The 15208-nt window shown below is 44.0% G+C and overlaps 1 protein-coding gene across 1 annotated transcript in view; it reads left to right on the plus strand.

Moving 5' to 3' along the window:
- Nucleotides 1-2260, plus strand: part of Dram1 (DNA damage regulated autophagy modulator 1) — a 63687-nt gene extending 61427 nt beyond the window's left edge. The window contains exon 8 of the transcript XR_005880542.1: nt 1797-2260. The gene's annotated coding sequence lies outside the window, so the exon portion shown is untranslated. The remainder of the gene's footprint in view (nt 1-1796) is intronic.
- Nucleotides 2261-15208: the final 12948 nt, after the last annotated feature.

The raw sequence follows: 15208 nt of genomic DNA on the forward strand, positions 1-15208 counted from the left end.
CACATGAAAGAGCTTCAGTCACCACCCTTATGCTCCAAGCTATAGGGAGGCAAAAGGGACAGGAGAGACAGGGGCAGATACATGCTAGTTAGTTACTTTGGACTACTCCTAGATAAGCCCTATGACACCCATTGATCCTATCCATTGATCACAGTAGCAAAGGTCAGTGCAAAATTATTCTGCATGGTTTTGTGACCAGCTAGAAGTTGGAGGATTTTTATTGCTGAAAGAAAGGGGAGGGTAACAAGAGGACAGGTGGGCATGTGGAGAGTAACGAAACCTCCCCTGCATGACAATTTACCAAGCTCATACATTGCATCGAACTTGTAGCTCATCTGCCAGCCAAGGAAGGTGGGGGCATGCCTTGAAATACATCTGTTGTAACCTTGGCAAGCCCTTTGCACCCTGGTCAGAGGAAATCTGCAGTGCAATTTACATGTCCAGCTTGGTGACAAGACTTCACTCAGGTGCCAACAGGTAGACTTTGATTCATGTCTTCAGAAACCCCAGACAGAGGAGGTGATGCCAGCGTCCCATGACAGATCATAGGCCCTGAGTGACTTTTGACTGGATTCTCAGAACCTCCAGAGGTGGTTTGGCTATCAATCACTACAGGTTAGCATCATGGTTTCCAAGGCAACTTCCATGAAAACACATATGATTCTGGTACCGGTTGCTCTGCCATGATTTTGCCAAAGAGGAAACAGGAAGTCACTGAGTAAGGTGAGATGATGGGTTAGGGGCTGCCTTTTCTAAGGGTACTAGTAGTTCTTAGGTTTAAAGACTAACCTGGAGCTGGGATCTGGCTTCTAGGTTAAGAGCACTTACTGCTCTTGCAGGAGACTTGGGTTTGGTTTCCAGCACCCACACACTCCTCTCTGCACATGATACACATATGTGCACTTGGGTACACACACACACACACACACTCAATAAGTAAACCTTAAAAACACAAGATTAGGGTGATTAGGGTGATGAGAGGTGTGTGAGAGCAGATGAATCATGAGACTATATACTAAATAATGACTGAATTATGGCTATCATTATCATGTCCTTGTCACTTCTGTAGCTCCATACATGGCACACTGTAGGTATTCAATGACTATTAAGGAAGAATAGAAGCCAACTTAGGTAGCTAAATTCTTTGGAGACTACTCCCTCAGGCACCATGGAACAATCTAAACAAGCCCATGGTGGAGGTAAATACGATAGGCTCTCCACTGGATGGAGGCTGACATGACGGGTCTGGATCCCTTTGTGAGTTCTGTGACAGATGAGTGGGTGAAGAAGCACGGGGGGGGGGGAGGGGGAAGGGTGGCACACAGGGGCGCAGCATCACGTTAAAGTCATTGGCATGAGTACACAGTAACAGCGGCTCACCAGAGAGTCCATCCCAGGCTCCGTTCTCTCCCGAGGTCCTGTTTCACCAGCGTGTAAATTTAAGCCCATGTATGTTTCCATTTGAAACTCTTTTTAAAACCAAAACTCCGTTTTACAGATGTAGGCACTGAACTTAAGTGGCGTGCCCCGGGCCATAGAGAAGAGCATGTTAAAGCTACGGTCCACACACGGGGTCTTCGATCTTACACTCTCGTGCTTATCCCATGTCAGAAAAGGATCTATCATGTAGATGTCTGATAAAGCAGTCAACCTAATCTACAGACGTGAGTCTGTCATTTGACACCAACATAGAAAAGTTCCACTCTGCCTCAGAGATGATCTGCTCCCATTGAAGCGCCAAACTAGATCTGCAGAGAGGGACATATGCTGACCTCAGATGTTTACTTTCTTTGCAGGCACACATCTGGTTTTGCTAACAGCAAGGATGGCAATTAGCGAGCTCTCGGAGCAGGCATTCCTGGCCGTGGACTTCTCCCTCAGTCTGGGAGGTTTCATCACCCTGCAGGCTGCCGAGCCCGTTGTTGACAGCCTCCCTCTTGGAGTTCAGAGGCTTCTGAGCTCTTCTGTTCCTTCTGAAGAGGGGCCTGGTTTTTCATGGCTGAAGTGGAGGCATGTTGCACAAAAAATAAAAGACCCAGAGACAGATATTGAGGTTCAACCTGAATGAAGATTAGTGAAGCAAAGCAGCCAAGCTACCAGAGAGCTCTCACCTCTATCGGGGCTGGGGCGTTCCTAGTCTCATCTATCGGGGCTGGGGCGTTCCTATTCTCAACGTGACTGGAGAATGAATGCTGATACTGAGACCTTGCTCCTGTCTTATATACCTCCCTAGTGCTGGGAATAAAGACGTGTAATCCCAGGTGCTGAGATCATCTTTGTATGAGCTGTTTCTCTTTAGGATTGGATCAATCTTGTGTCAATCTGGGTGGCCTTGGACTCACAGAGATCTGTCTACCTCTTAATCCCAAGTCCTATTATTAAAGGTGTGCACCACCACCTCCTAGCTTCTGGCTGCTAGGATTAAAAACATCAGCTCTGTTATTCTTTTAGACCGATTTGATCTGTGTATCCCTGGATGGCCTTGAACTCAGAGAGATCCATCTACCTCTTAATCCCGAGTCCTATTATTAAAGGTGTGTATCACCATCTCCCAGCTTCTGGCTGCTGGGGTTAAAGGTGTGTTCCTGGCTTCTTTGGCTTGTGGCTGGCTTCGCTTTTTGAATCCTCAGGCAAGCTTTAATAAATCATAAAGAGGGATGAGAAGGCCTGGAAAAGTAAAAGACCTCTAGGCATGCTTGTCTGATTCTGAGACAACCCAAGTCTGCTTCCCCTGAGGACCCCTTCCTGCTGTTACTTTATTGGTGTGTGTGTGTGTGTGTGTGTGTGTGTGTGTGAGTGAGAGAGAGAGAGAGAGAGAGAGAGAGAGAGAGAGAGAGAGAGAGAGAGAGAGAGAGAGAGGACAACTTTGAGAAGCCAATTCTCTTCATCCAGCAAGTAGGTTGCAGGGACCAAACAGGTCATCAGACTCGCCAGGAAGTGCCTTTATCCTGTGAGTGGCCCCGCCCTCTCACCTCTGCCCACTTTCATATCTATAACTTAGCGTCAGCACTGGTGGGGCATGCTGGATTTGGAATAGTTTCCATTTTCTTCTCTGTTGGGGATTCTTAGAGAAGACATCTCACTCTTTGAGCAAGGATGCTCGGGGCTCTTCGGGAAATTGATGTCAGCAATCTTCATTCCTCGTCCCACCAACTCTTCATTTGATTTTGATGCAGGCGGCACAGCCCCCGCCTCATCTGACCAATGCGACTCTGGACAGGTGGGACAACAGATGGCCAGTCAGTGGGTTTCATAATGACTTTGTTATTTTACTCTGCTCCCTGACCCAAGTTGAGGACAGGACTCTTCTCTTTGGGAACAAGTAACTGTGACTGGGTTTTTAACATCTGCCTACTGTCTTGAAGACTGATGAAACTGGACCCTCTGAAAGTTGATGGAAGTAGAATTTTCTCAAAGATGGGTGTCTGAGAGAGTATTGAGTGTGGGAATGAAAACAGAGGACCCAGGTAGTGTACTGAAATGTGCCATGAAATGTCTTCCGAGTTTGACTTTATGTCATATTTTATCTTAATCAGAATTGTGACCCCCCTCCCCCAGTGTTGAGTATGTAATTGTGTACCTGCCAAGGCAAGTGGTACACTATGGAGATAGATCTCTGACTTCCTTTTTTCTTGATTATAAAAGTAACATGCAGAGTCACAGTTAAACACATGTGGACCAGATTTCTTGGACCTTTGGCTCTCAGACAACCTTTGTTTTTCCTTTTGCTTTCTGAAATAAAGTCACAGCATGTAACCCAGGCTAGCCTTGGATTTATGACAATTCTCCTGCCTCAGTTCCCTGATTCCTAGGATGATAGGTACACACCTCCATATCTGGCTTATGTTTCATGCCTAGTAGTTAAAAATGTATCTTTTGAAACATCTTTTGAAATAGCTGTTCATTCATCTGAGAAAAACTTGCGGGACACACACAATCTCTCCTCCTCATTCTCCAAATCACCTCACACCACAGGTGACACACTTGAAGTTTCCCAAATTATGTCTTTGCCAAACGCAAAGAACCAGAGAGGTATGTCTCATGTTTCCATAGTGGTAACAGAAGGAGGTATTGGTTAAAGAACAGGTAGTTAAAGATTTACACGGGAACCCCAAGGTCTCCAAGGCATAGCATCTGCAATAAGATGTGTGGAATTGTGGAAACCCAGCAGGATTTCAAGGCCATGGGAAACAGGTCCCGTTTTTCCTGACTCAGCATGGAGGGAAATACCAGTACCGAACTCCCACTTCCCAATGTCCCCCAGATACTTTCCCACCATGTAAAGCAGGGAACAGAAAGGAGTATTGAACTTCCTGTCAATTATGTCCCATGCGGCACTCAAGTTGGGTTTAACTTAATGCCAAGGGAAAAAATCATCATGTATGCTCTATTGTATAAAAATTATTAATAATGTATGAGAAATTCAACATGGATTTGTAAAGAAATTAAAATTTGATGAAAAACAATCCCAGTGGATTAACAAAGACACTATTAAAGGGTTGTACTTGATAGTGACTAATAAGTAGAAATAAGGGTTGGTTACAGTGTCATGATCATGCTTATAGGTTTTATTGCATATCTATTTTTCACTAAATGTATCTAATGAATGCATGGAAGCATGGTCAAATGCATACACATTTTTGAATTGACACAACCTTTTCGCCCATAATTTAGTACATATAAACAGGCTTACATTTTGATCTAGCCAATTCTTATTTCGTAAGTCTCCTATCACAGGGGAAGTGTCTATTATGAAACACTAGAAACCTGGCTAGCAATATATACACACAGATATTTATGAGAGTGTTATTTATAATTGTAATACATGTGATGTCACACACATTTGGTAGCAAATGTGATTCTAGCAATAAGAAAATAGTTTAGCAAATTACAGGGCACTTATGACATTTAAAACTGAAGCTCTGCAAAAATGTCAGGGCTCCTTCTTCTATTAGAGAATAAAGTGTTTGCAAGCCAGCTCTTACTGCATGAAAACCCCCAAATTTAGTGACTTAAGACACTTTCAAGGGCTGGAGAGATGGCTCAGCACTTAAGAGCACTGGCTGCTCTTCCAGAGGATCCAGGTTCAACTCCCAGCTTGCACATGGTGGTTTCCAGCCATCTGTAACTCTAGTTACAGGTAATCTGATGCCCTCTTCTGACTTTTGACATAAGGCACAGACATACCTACCGACATAAATAAATACATACATGTATATATATGTACACACACACACACACATACACACGTGTCTGGGCTGAAGTAGTAGTGAGAATGGCCTTGCTTACTCTCAGTCCATGGCATCTTCTGACTGCTACGTCAATCTTAGGTTGTTCTAAAAGTACACCTGGAATTTTAGGGTAGAAGATTCAGTTCTGAAGCACCAACAAGCCCTGCTCAGCCCCACTTCTGATAGGGTTGACTAAAGAGATGAGCGATGGTGAAAGGCAGAAGAGGTTCCATCCATGACCGGGTAAAAGAACAAACAGAGGGGTCCAGTTGCTCCTTTATTTGGGTTTAGGTAGAGGGGAAAAACAAAGGCAGGGGGCAAGAAGTTTGAATAATTAGGCAGTCCTGACCAAGATGTGGTCCTTCCCACCACTGTCTCAGCTTATTAACCTATTAGCCAGTCATCACCAAGGAACTAGGCTGGGTCCCTAAGAGGCCTTGTCGTTTCTGAAATCCAAGTTGGCTGCGGGCTTAAGGCATGGACTTTCTCTGTGCCTTCAGTCTTTTTAGAGGGATTAAGTCAGGCTGTGAGGACAGACACTCCATTGCGATGACTGTGGCTGTACAGAGGCAAAGCAAAGGAGACAGATGCAAAATGAAGGCAGAGATGCTAGCCTTTCACCGTGATGCAATTACTGTGTGGATCCAAGAGGGGACTTGATGCTTTTTAGCAAAAGCTACTACTAAGGACCTTTCACAAAGGATGAAGAGAGAAAAGTGTCCATGCACAGCGTATGTCAGGTCTCTGCTTACATTAAATTCCCGGTTTCCATCAGCCAAAGTAAGACACCTGGCCAAGCGTGGAGTCGAGGGATGGAGAAATAGATCCAGCCTCTTGTATAATGTCTGTAACCTGTGTGACCAAGCTCTGCACCCCAAGTGTCACACAGCACACATGGATTGCTTTAGACGGTAAGTGTGGGTGCTTGTGGGCAAGAGTTTCAGGAGCCTGTACTTTCTTGCATTCCCCTTTACTCATGTGTAATAGCCAGATGTCATTACAGCAAAACTAAGGGCGCATGAACAAGGCATATGGATACCTATTATTTTATAAACCTGTTAAAACCATAATTTAAAAAGTTTGAATGGAGTCACATATTTCTCCTGTGGGGTAGAGCAGGTAGTTCTGGAGAGATCTACAACAACTTCCTTGGCATTGCTTTCTCCTCCTCCTCCTCAGGGTTTGAACAGTTACTCCGTGTGCCAAGAAGAACCCAAGAACCATCTATGGGAAGGTCCAGCTAGTTATGGCATGCTGTCTCACATCCATCATCAGAGTTATGATAGGTATATGGCAACTGTGGAGTGCTTTTTTGGGAGACAAGTTTTGAAGGCAGGACTGTATCAAGGGAGAAATGATCCAGGGTTAATGGAAACAGGTAGGTTCCTTGTGAACTATGAAGACTCCTGCTCCTGACACCCACGTGGAGCAGAATGAAGCACCTTCTGGTCCTATGCAGAAGGGGTGGGATGGCAAGTGTCTGCACACATGGTGGCTGGTGCCAAGGCTCAGGGGGGAGGGGGCAACTCCACCTCTTGGGTTACAGGGTCAGGATTTAGCGTGAGTGGTGGTGGGCTGCTAGGGCTTGGCAGACATGGTTCTGGAGACAGCACTTGTTTCTGAGCAGTGGACAACCTGCACTTTGGGCTGAAGAGGTTGTTAGGGCATGGAGAATTTGGAGTCTCCGAGCGACATCTGGACCCAGGAGTTTACCAAACAAAGGACGAGGCCACAGACAGTCTTTCCTGGTGAAGGTCAGGGTGGCCCATTTCCTAGTGTTACTACTAATGGGCATCAATCAAGCACTTGGCTAAGAACTGTACAAGGGTTTTTATTTTTCATTAGCCTTCCGCATAACCTGTGACGTGAGTACTGCTGTCATCTAGGGATCTGCAGCTGAGCAAGGCTGTGTAAATTTTACAAGGCAAAATAAGTTGGAGCGGCTAAGCCTGGAACAGAGCAGGGTTAAGTCAGATTGCAGAGTCCCAAAACTTCACCGTCACTATGTTTGCGTGTGCCTCCAATGTCTCAACAAGACATTTATGCAGCCAACTTATCTTCCTTCAGTGTGTGCCATGTGGCAGGAACTGTGTTTATCTTCTTCACCGCTGTGGTCCTAAAGCCTAGCATTGCACTTGGCTCCACAGCGGGTCTTAGTTACATTTTTGTGGAATGGAAACAGGAATGTGTACATAGCAGAAAACCAAGTCTCTTTTCTGAAGGGAGCATGAATCATAATCTCCTTACCAGGTCAAGGCAAGGAGACCGTGACCATTGGGGTAGCTGTGCTTTTAGTAGTCCACATTCAAAGCAAGCCTTGTTTTAGGATCAAAATTAGTTATGACGGCATGTACCACATCTTATCAAAATCGCCTTTATTTGAAATGCCGTGGTGATATTACTGAATAGAGTGGAGAAAGCAATAAATTCCATGGGTCTACAGAGACTGAAGTTGGGTTTCCAGTACCAAAATGATTTTGATTATTGAGTTGGCATATACCCTTAAACATTCCTAAGTCAGTGGTTGGAAGTGACAAGATTCTGAGAGAAAGAGAAAATAAGTGTGTGTGTATGTGTGTGTGTGTGTGTATGTGTGTGTGTGTGTGTATACATGTCCCTCCCCCACTCACCTAGCAGCTTCAAAGTCTTACACATTAATGAATTCCTTATGGATTACATGTTTGCAGCTGTAAAGTAAGACAAAGAACACGAAAGAATTTTACTTATATAAACAAAATGAATTTTAAAAGACTCTACTTTGAAAAGTCAAACTTTATAAGAGGGAACGGAACACTGACATAACGGAAGTCAGCAGTACAACAGGAAACTAAAATGAACATAGCCTAGGCAGCCACAAGAAGCCAATCAGAGAGGGAGTTCATTAGCCAGCACAGGTAGACGTAAGACAAGAGCAGAAAGACAGGCTAGGAGCAGGGATGCCAGCTCAGGCACGGTAAGAGGGGCCGGCGGAAGGCTACAGAACGTGTTTTGGGGAAGAACACTCTCAAATTTAAAACAAGACTCTTCATATCACATTCCTAAAATTTATATAATGAAACCTGTTTATATTAGCCTCAAATCAATTGTTCAGTTTGCAAATTTCAGTGCCCTGGTCGGCGACCAACCAAAAATTTTCTGGTTCATTTTCTTTTTCTGAGTCTTTTGCATGAATAACGAATGAATGTCTCCATTTACAAAGCTGCTCTGAGATGTCTTCTTATGTCATGGAGGCTGGGAGGTCATCTTGGGACACGAGAATAATGGGGGGCCCTGGGCCAGGACCAGGAGGTTTTTGTGATTGTGAGGCAACTTCTCATCCCATTAGCTGATGGTTGACTGACATTTTGGAACAAGATTTTGCAAGAGACTAGGGAAAGGAATAAAGAGCATGGGGAGGAGGCACTTAAAAGATTGAGATGGCAGGAACGGGCTGAGTGCTCCCAGATTTGAGGAGGATTTTATTATTGGACACAGATCTGTGGTGCGTTTTCAGCCCGGCTCTCAGAGGCCAAGTTTGAGGGGCCCCATTTAGGTTTTTCTTATCAGAGTTGTACTGACCTTCCCCAGCATGCTGGCTCTTTGAGAAAAGCTGAGTTAACTCTGCATTTATGTATGTATTTGGGACATGAGGGGCAGTCTATCCCAGAGAGTTAAAAATGCGATTTTAGAGGAAGTTCAAGGAAATAAATACAACTTCACATGCCTGGAAATTGTTTGACGCAGGGTAAAAATAACTAGTTCTATGAAAGATTTATCTCAAATATTTCGTGCTGCTCTTGCAAAGATGTTCTCGGTGGAAGTGAAGCACTGTGGGTAATGTCCTTTGCGTTTCCTTTGTGCTTCTGTCAAAGGCAGAATCTTGGTTGAATGGAGCTGACTCTGATTGACTATGGAAAATAATGGTTATATACTGCAAACGTTTAGGAGGCTGTCTGTCCACAAGGCGTTGGGAGGAACAAGGAGAAAGAAATAAAGGGAAGGGGAAGGGTTTGCATTTAGATAGTCAGGGTTCAAAGCCTCTTTGCAGTGCCTCCGGCTGGAAGACTTTGGTAAACCAAGTAGTCCTTCTGAATCTTAACTCAGTTTAAAAAATGTGTACAAGGTTTCTGGGAGAGACAAATGAGAGAATACACATGAAAAGGAGGCAGGCGTGTGGTAAATGTCCAGTAACTGTTAGTGATCCACACCTGTACTCATATACATTACCTGACAAAAACCTGAAGTCAGTGGAAGAGTACTTCTTTACATGATTAATAGTAATGATAATGATAATTTGCATAGTGTGGTGTAAATAAATGACAGGTCAGACCTAAGCACTAACCATATAGCAGTTTTAAAGTTCATTTGGGCGGGCGTAGTGGCATTCACCTTTAGTCTCAGCACTCAGGAGGCAGAGACAGGTGGATCTCTGAGAGTTTGAGGCCAGCCTGGTCTACAGAGTTCCAGGTTAGCCAGGACTACAGTAATCACATATGCTATCTGCCAAGTAAGTGAATTATGTCTGTACTAAAGAGGTCAGAGAGACATGGTATTGGCGGTGCATAGAATTTATCCTGCTCTGGTTTGGTAAGAATTTTAGTAAGAGAACAGGAAGGAAAAAGAAGAGGAAGCAAAAATACAAGCAATAGACTATAGCTGGGGAAGGAGGAAGGGACTGGCCATGCCTCGGTGTTTGGTAATGAGAGAGCTAACCAATAATTTATTTAATGACTGGGGCAACACTGGGTCCTGATGTGTGCTCTGAAGTACCGCTGAGAACTATAGTAATAAAGAATGAAAGTGTTCACAAAACCTAGCCCCAGCCTTGCAGACTCTGATCCAATACCAGCCTTGCTGACAGTAGTTGCCGAGAGAGCCCGCTTAGATGCTGGGCAGGGAGGATGCTTGCTGAGGCTCTCTGCCGGGCACATCTTCCTAGTTTCACCTGGAGAGGCTGGCAGAACACAGGGAGTCCGCTCCCCATAACCCCCTTCATAGTGCCCTCTAGGGGTTGTTAACCCAAGTTTCTTCTTGTCACTCTTCACCTGTGCTTCTGGTGAACGACTCAGGGACATTTTTGTTTTTTAAGTCAGTAAGAAAACACCAGCCTCTTTTCTTACAAAGGAGGCTTCTATTGTTCTAATTTGAAAATCTTTTCTCTTCGCAGTAAAAAAATGTGTGACTATTGTAATTTTTTCATGTAACTTACAAATATTTAGAGTCCCTGTCAAGGGATGAAACAAAAGCAGATGGTTCCTGTTAGGCTGGCCCCCAGCAATTCACGTTAGAAAACAGAATATTTTCAAGTCTCACTAAAAGCATTTCAAGAAAATTAACATTTGTGGAATGCAAACAAAAATAAAGGGTGGCTTTTTTTTTTAATTAAAAAAACTCAGGATTTAGTGCTAAGGAGATTGGCCCAGAAGTCAAAGGTCACACAGTGAGTTTAAAGCCAAATAAAATCTGTCCTTGGCTGGTGGTGGTGCCACACATCTTTAATCCTAGCACTTGGGAGGCAGAGGTAGTCAGATTTCTGGGAGTTCAAGGCCAGCCTGATCTACAGAGTGAGTTTCAGGACAGGCTCTAAAGCTACACAGAGAAACCCTTTCTTGAAAAACAACAAAACCAAAACCAAAATTAAAATCTATCCTTGGTCCTCTCAAGTCCCAGCTGCCATATTCTCTCTATTCTGATTAACTGGGATGACAGACATACTTTCTTGCCTCTCTATATCCACCTCCTTTGCAAATTGGCTTTGTATGAATTCTCATCCCAGGCTAACCTGTTGTCTACCTCTTAAATCTTATGAGTCTTATGATCTACTTGGCCTTTAGTGATGGATATGGAGTCAGTGAGATGGTTCACTGTGTGGAAGTACTTGGTGTGCAAGTCTGAAGACATGACTTTAATCCCTGGAACCCAAAGGGAGAGAACCAACTCTTGCACATTGTCTTCTAACTTCCTTATGTGCTTGCTTACTCTCTCTCTCTCTCTTTCTTTCTCTCACTCTCTCTCACTCTCTCTCTCTCTCACTCTCTCTCTCTTTCTCTCTCTCTCACTCTTTCTCTCTCTCTTTCTCTTTCTCTCTCTTTCTTTCTCTCTCTTTCTCTTTCTCTCTCTCACTCTCTCTCTTTCTCTCACTCTCTCTTTCTCTCTCTCTCTTTCTCTCTCTCTTCCTCTCTCTCTCTTTCTTTCTCTTTCTCTCTCTTTCTTTCTCTCTCTCTCTTTCTCTTTCTCTCACTCTCTCTCTTTCTCTCACTCTCTCTTTCTCTCTCTCTCTCTTTCTCTCTCTCTCTCTCTCTTTCTCTCTCTCACACACACTCCATCACCATCATAATGGTGGAATCCTAGGGACACTGTTTCTGCTAGGACTACATGTAGACTGGGCATCTGAGTCTACTCCTACTGTGACTGAGTAATTTTTAAATATTAGAAAGTTACATCTCAAAGTTCTAGATGCTGAGACATTCTGAGACTCATCTCTTTCTTTCTGATGTGATACTTTGAATTAGCTACTTCCTCTACAAGAAATGGATGGTGTGTCCTCTCGTGGTAGAAGGGTCAGAGTAGTCTCTGAAGGGCAAACGTCTCATGAAGCATCACTTATGACTTCATCATGTCTTAAATGTGACACCTCTTAACACTATCACACTGATGGTCAGCTGGTCATGAAGCAAGGGTGAGAACATAAAGGCTGCCCAGCTGGCTCATGGGTAATAACACACAATGTGGTTTTAAGTAGGACTCCTCCATTAATCCCAGCACTCAGGAGGTAGAGGCAGGCAGATTTGAGAATCTGTAGCCAGCATGTTCTACGTAGTGAGTTCCAGGCCAGCAAAGGCTACACAGTGAGAATTTGTCTTAAAAAATAAAATAAACATAAATAAAGCTCATGAAAAGAAATCATTCTGTACTGTTCTCCACTTTAGTTTTGAGACAGAATCTTTCACTGACTGAACTGGAATTCACTGGTTCAGCTAGACTGACTAGTCAGTGAGCTGCCAGAATCTGCCTGTCCACCTTCTCTGCTCCCCTGCCCTGCTCTGGGATTGTGCTGCACACACTCATGCCCTGATTGGGGGGGTGTTGGGGAAGTCCTGTTATTTGCCTGTGCATTTGTCAATAAAGTACTGTCTGGCCAATAGAAAACCTAGATAGGAGGGACTAGGAGTCGAGGAGGATTCTGGGAAGGGGAAATACAAGAGAGTCAACATGTGACGCCATGGGGGTAGGACGCCGGGAACCATTCTCCGGTAAGAAACATACTTAGATTAACAATTATGGGGTAATTACTTAAGTCAGAGGTAGCCAGTAAGAAACAAGCAAGGCCAACAGCTTCATAATTAATATAGCCTCCTGTGTGTTTATTTGGGGACTACAAAGCGGCAGAGCCCAGGCTACTGGCGGGGGATAAACCAAAGCGGCTAGCAAAGAAAAAGCTTCTCTTAACAGGGGGGGTGTTCTTCTGTGTATACGTTTCTCTTATTGGTTGATGAAGAAAACATTGTGGCCAATAGAGGCAGGGAGGTAGGTGGGACTGGGAGATGAGGAGAATTCTGGGAAATATAGGCAGACAGCAGACGTCATGTGAGACCTGGAAGGTACGTCACGCCGGACCCTTCTCCAGTAAGATAAGATCACATGGAAATACTTAGATTTATAGAAATGGGTGAATAATTAAGACAGAGCTAGTCAATAATAAGCCCTAGTCATTGTCCCAAAGTTTCATAATTAATATAGCATCTGTGTGTTTATTTGGGGCTCAAGGGTGGTGAGACCTGATGGGCCAGAAAACTCATGCTTACAACGCCCAGCCTTTATGTAGGTGCTCCAATCATAAATAATTTACCCCGAGTCATCTCTCCAGCCCCATGATTCCCTTTTCTCTTCTTTTTTTTCCTTTTTGTTTATCGAGACATAGTTTCCCTGTGTAGCTTTGGAGCCTGTCCTGACACTCACTCTGTAGACCAGGCTGGCCTCAAACTCACAGAGATCCACCTGCCTCTGCCTCCTGATTGCTGGGATTAAAGGTGTGTACCACCAATGCCCGGCCCCTTTTCTTTCTAAAGGGCTCGAGAGTAAATATTATAGACAGCTCATGAAACCATTGTGATTCTTCTCTGCTCCATGGTTCCCAAAATAGTCATAGATAACATGTAAGGGACAGACAGAAGTGTGTCCAAATAAATTTATATCTATCAAATAGGCACCTGGCCCACCAGCCTTTTGATTCATGATTTTAAAGCCATTGAGTTTGGGAAGATTTCTTACAGAAGAACTAACTGATGTGCAAGGATGGAAAGGTCACAGTGAAATCCAATACTTTGTCCAGTTAACACATGGTTATTAAAAAAGAGCTAGGTGATAATATGATGCTGAATCAACATCCCAAATAAAATGTCACAGAAAATACAAAATGCTAAGGCTTGACTATTCCCTGTTCCAAGTGTGTCTCAGCATTTACTCTTGCTGTCACGGGTCAGGAACGCTGGTGTTACATATTTACTGTTGCTGTTATACTTCAGGGACTCTGATGTTACATATTTACTCTTGCTGTCACAGACCAGGAACGCTGGTGTTACATATTTACTGTTGGGTTATCTTGCTACAGCACCACACTGTTTCAATCCTTTCAAGTAGAAGAGTGGGACAATAGCCAAAGGAGTAGGGGAAGAAGTATGAAACTTATTGTAGGTGTGGATTTCATTCACAAAGTTCTGAATTCAGGTTTCTACCCCACTGAGAGGTATTTCGGGGATTCTTGGAGGTTTTAAAGCCAAGTTCAGCAGCCTGTGCTGACTTCTCATTCTCACTGTTTCAGGACCACACCTTCTTCCACTCTGCTATTGCTTCTAGTCCATTCTTTCATCTGCATCAACAGCAGAAGCTCCCCATACAGAGCTGCTCTTTTGTGACATATTTCATTCGGTCCTGGTCCCGTTATCGTCATGCTCTACAGCAGTGAAGTCTTAGTGAAGTAGATTGTAAGTTGCCCACCAAACTTATTCACAAGTCAGAATCAAAACAGTCATAATTTGAGCAAATGCCTACCTCCAATATGAGCTGTGCTAACCAGAACACAGCTGCTCCTTCCAGGCTTGTACAGAACACAACCTAAATCACAGTCACACATAACTCCAATGCAATTGTTTATTTTGTCCCCTAAAGTGAATGCTTCTCTAACTCCCACTACACGCCAGGCCCTGACTAATGACCATAGATTCGAAGATGAGAGTTGTATCAGGTTCTGACCTTGAAAAGCGCAAAGTTGGAGCACATAGACATATAATCAAACATAACATGGAAAATTCTCTATTTTGTCCATATTACTCTTTGTGTTAGAGTTGGTTTAGCACTTTATTTTAGTACATTCTGAGGCAGGGTCTTTCTATGTAGTTTTGGCTATCCTGGAGCTCACCATGTAGACCAAGCTGGCCTCAAACTCACAAAGATCCTTTTGCTTCTGCCTCCCAAGTGCTAGGATAAAGGGCTCGAGCCACCGTGCCCAGCCCTAGCTCATATTCTTAACGATGGAGGTCAAGTCTTACTCATCATGGACCACAATTAACACTAGGCCTTGTACCAGCTATGGTCTTAGTGGTTGTTAGATAGGCTCTGATGATGTAGCTAGGTAACAAGGGTAACCACTTATTACTTTTTAAGGTTTGCCCTTTTTTCGTGTGTCTGTATGTGTGGTGTCATGTGTGTGCTGGTACCTGAGGAAGTCAGAAGAGGGCATCAGATAGTACACAGCTGTAGTTACAAATGGTTGTGAGCTTCCCTGTTGTGATAAAGTGTGTGGGTGACCCAAGCCTGGGACAAACACACCAGGCAGACATAGCTTAAGTGAGAAGTTTTACTAGAAAAGGGGGAGGGGGAGGAAAGAGAAAAGAGACAGAGATAGAGGACAGAAAAGAAGAGGGAGACAGGAAAAGCTCTGTCTGCCCCAGGGGAACAGCAGGAAAGAGAGAGGGAAAGAGTGTATGTGGCCGGAGGGT

The sequence above is a fragment of the Mesocricetus auratus genome, unplaced genomic scaffold, assembly GCF_017639785.1.
Source record: "Mesocricetus auratus isolate SY011 unplaced genomic scaffold, BCM_Maur_2.0 Super-Scaffold_100011, whole genome shotgun sequence".
Taxonomy (NCBI): Eukaryota; Metazoa; Chordata; class Mammalia; order Rodentia; family Cricetidae; genus Mesocricetus; species Mesocricetus auratus.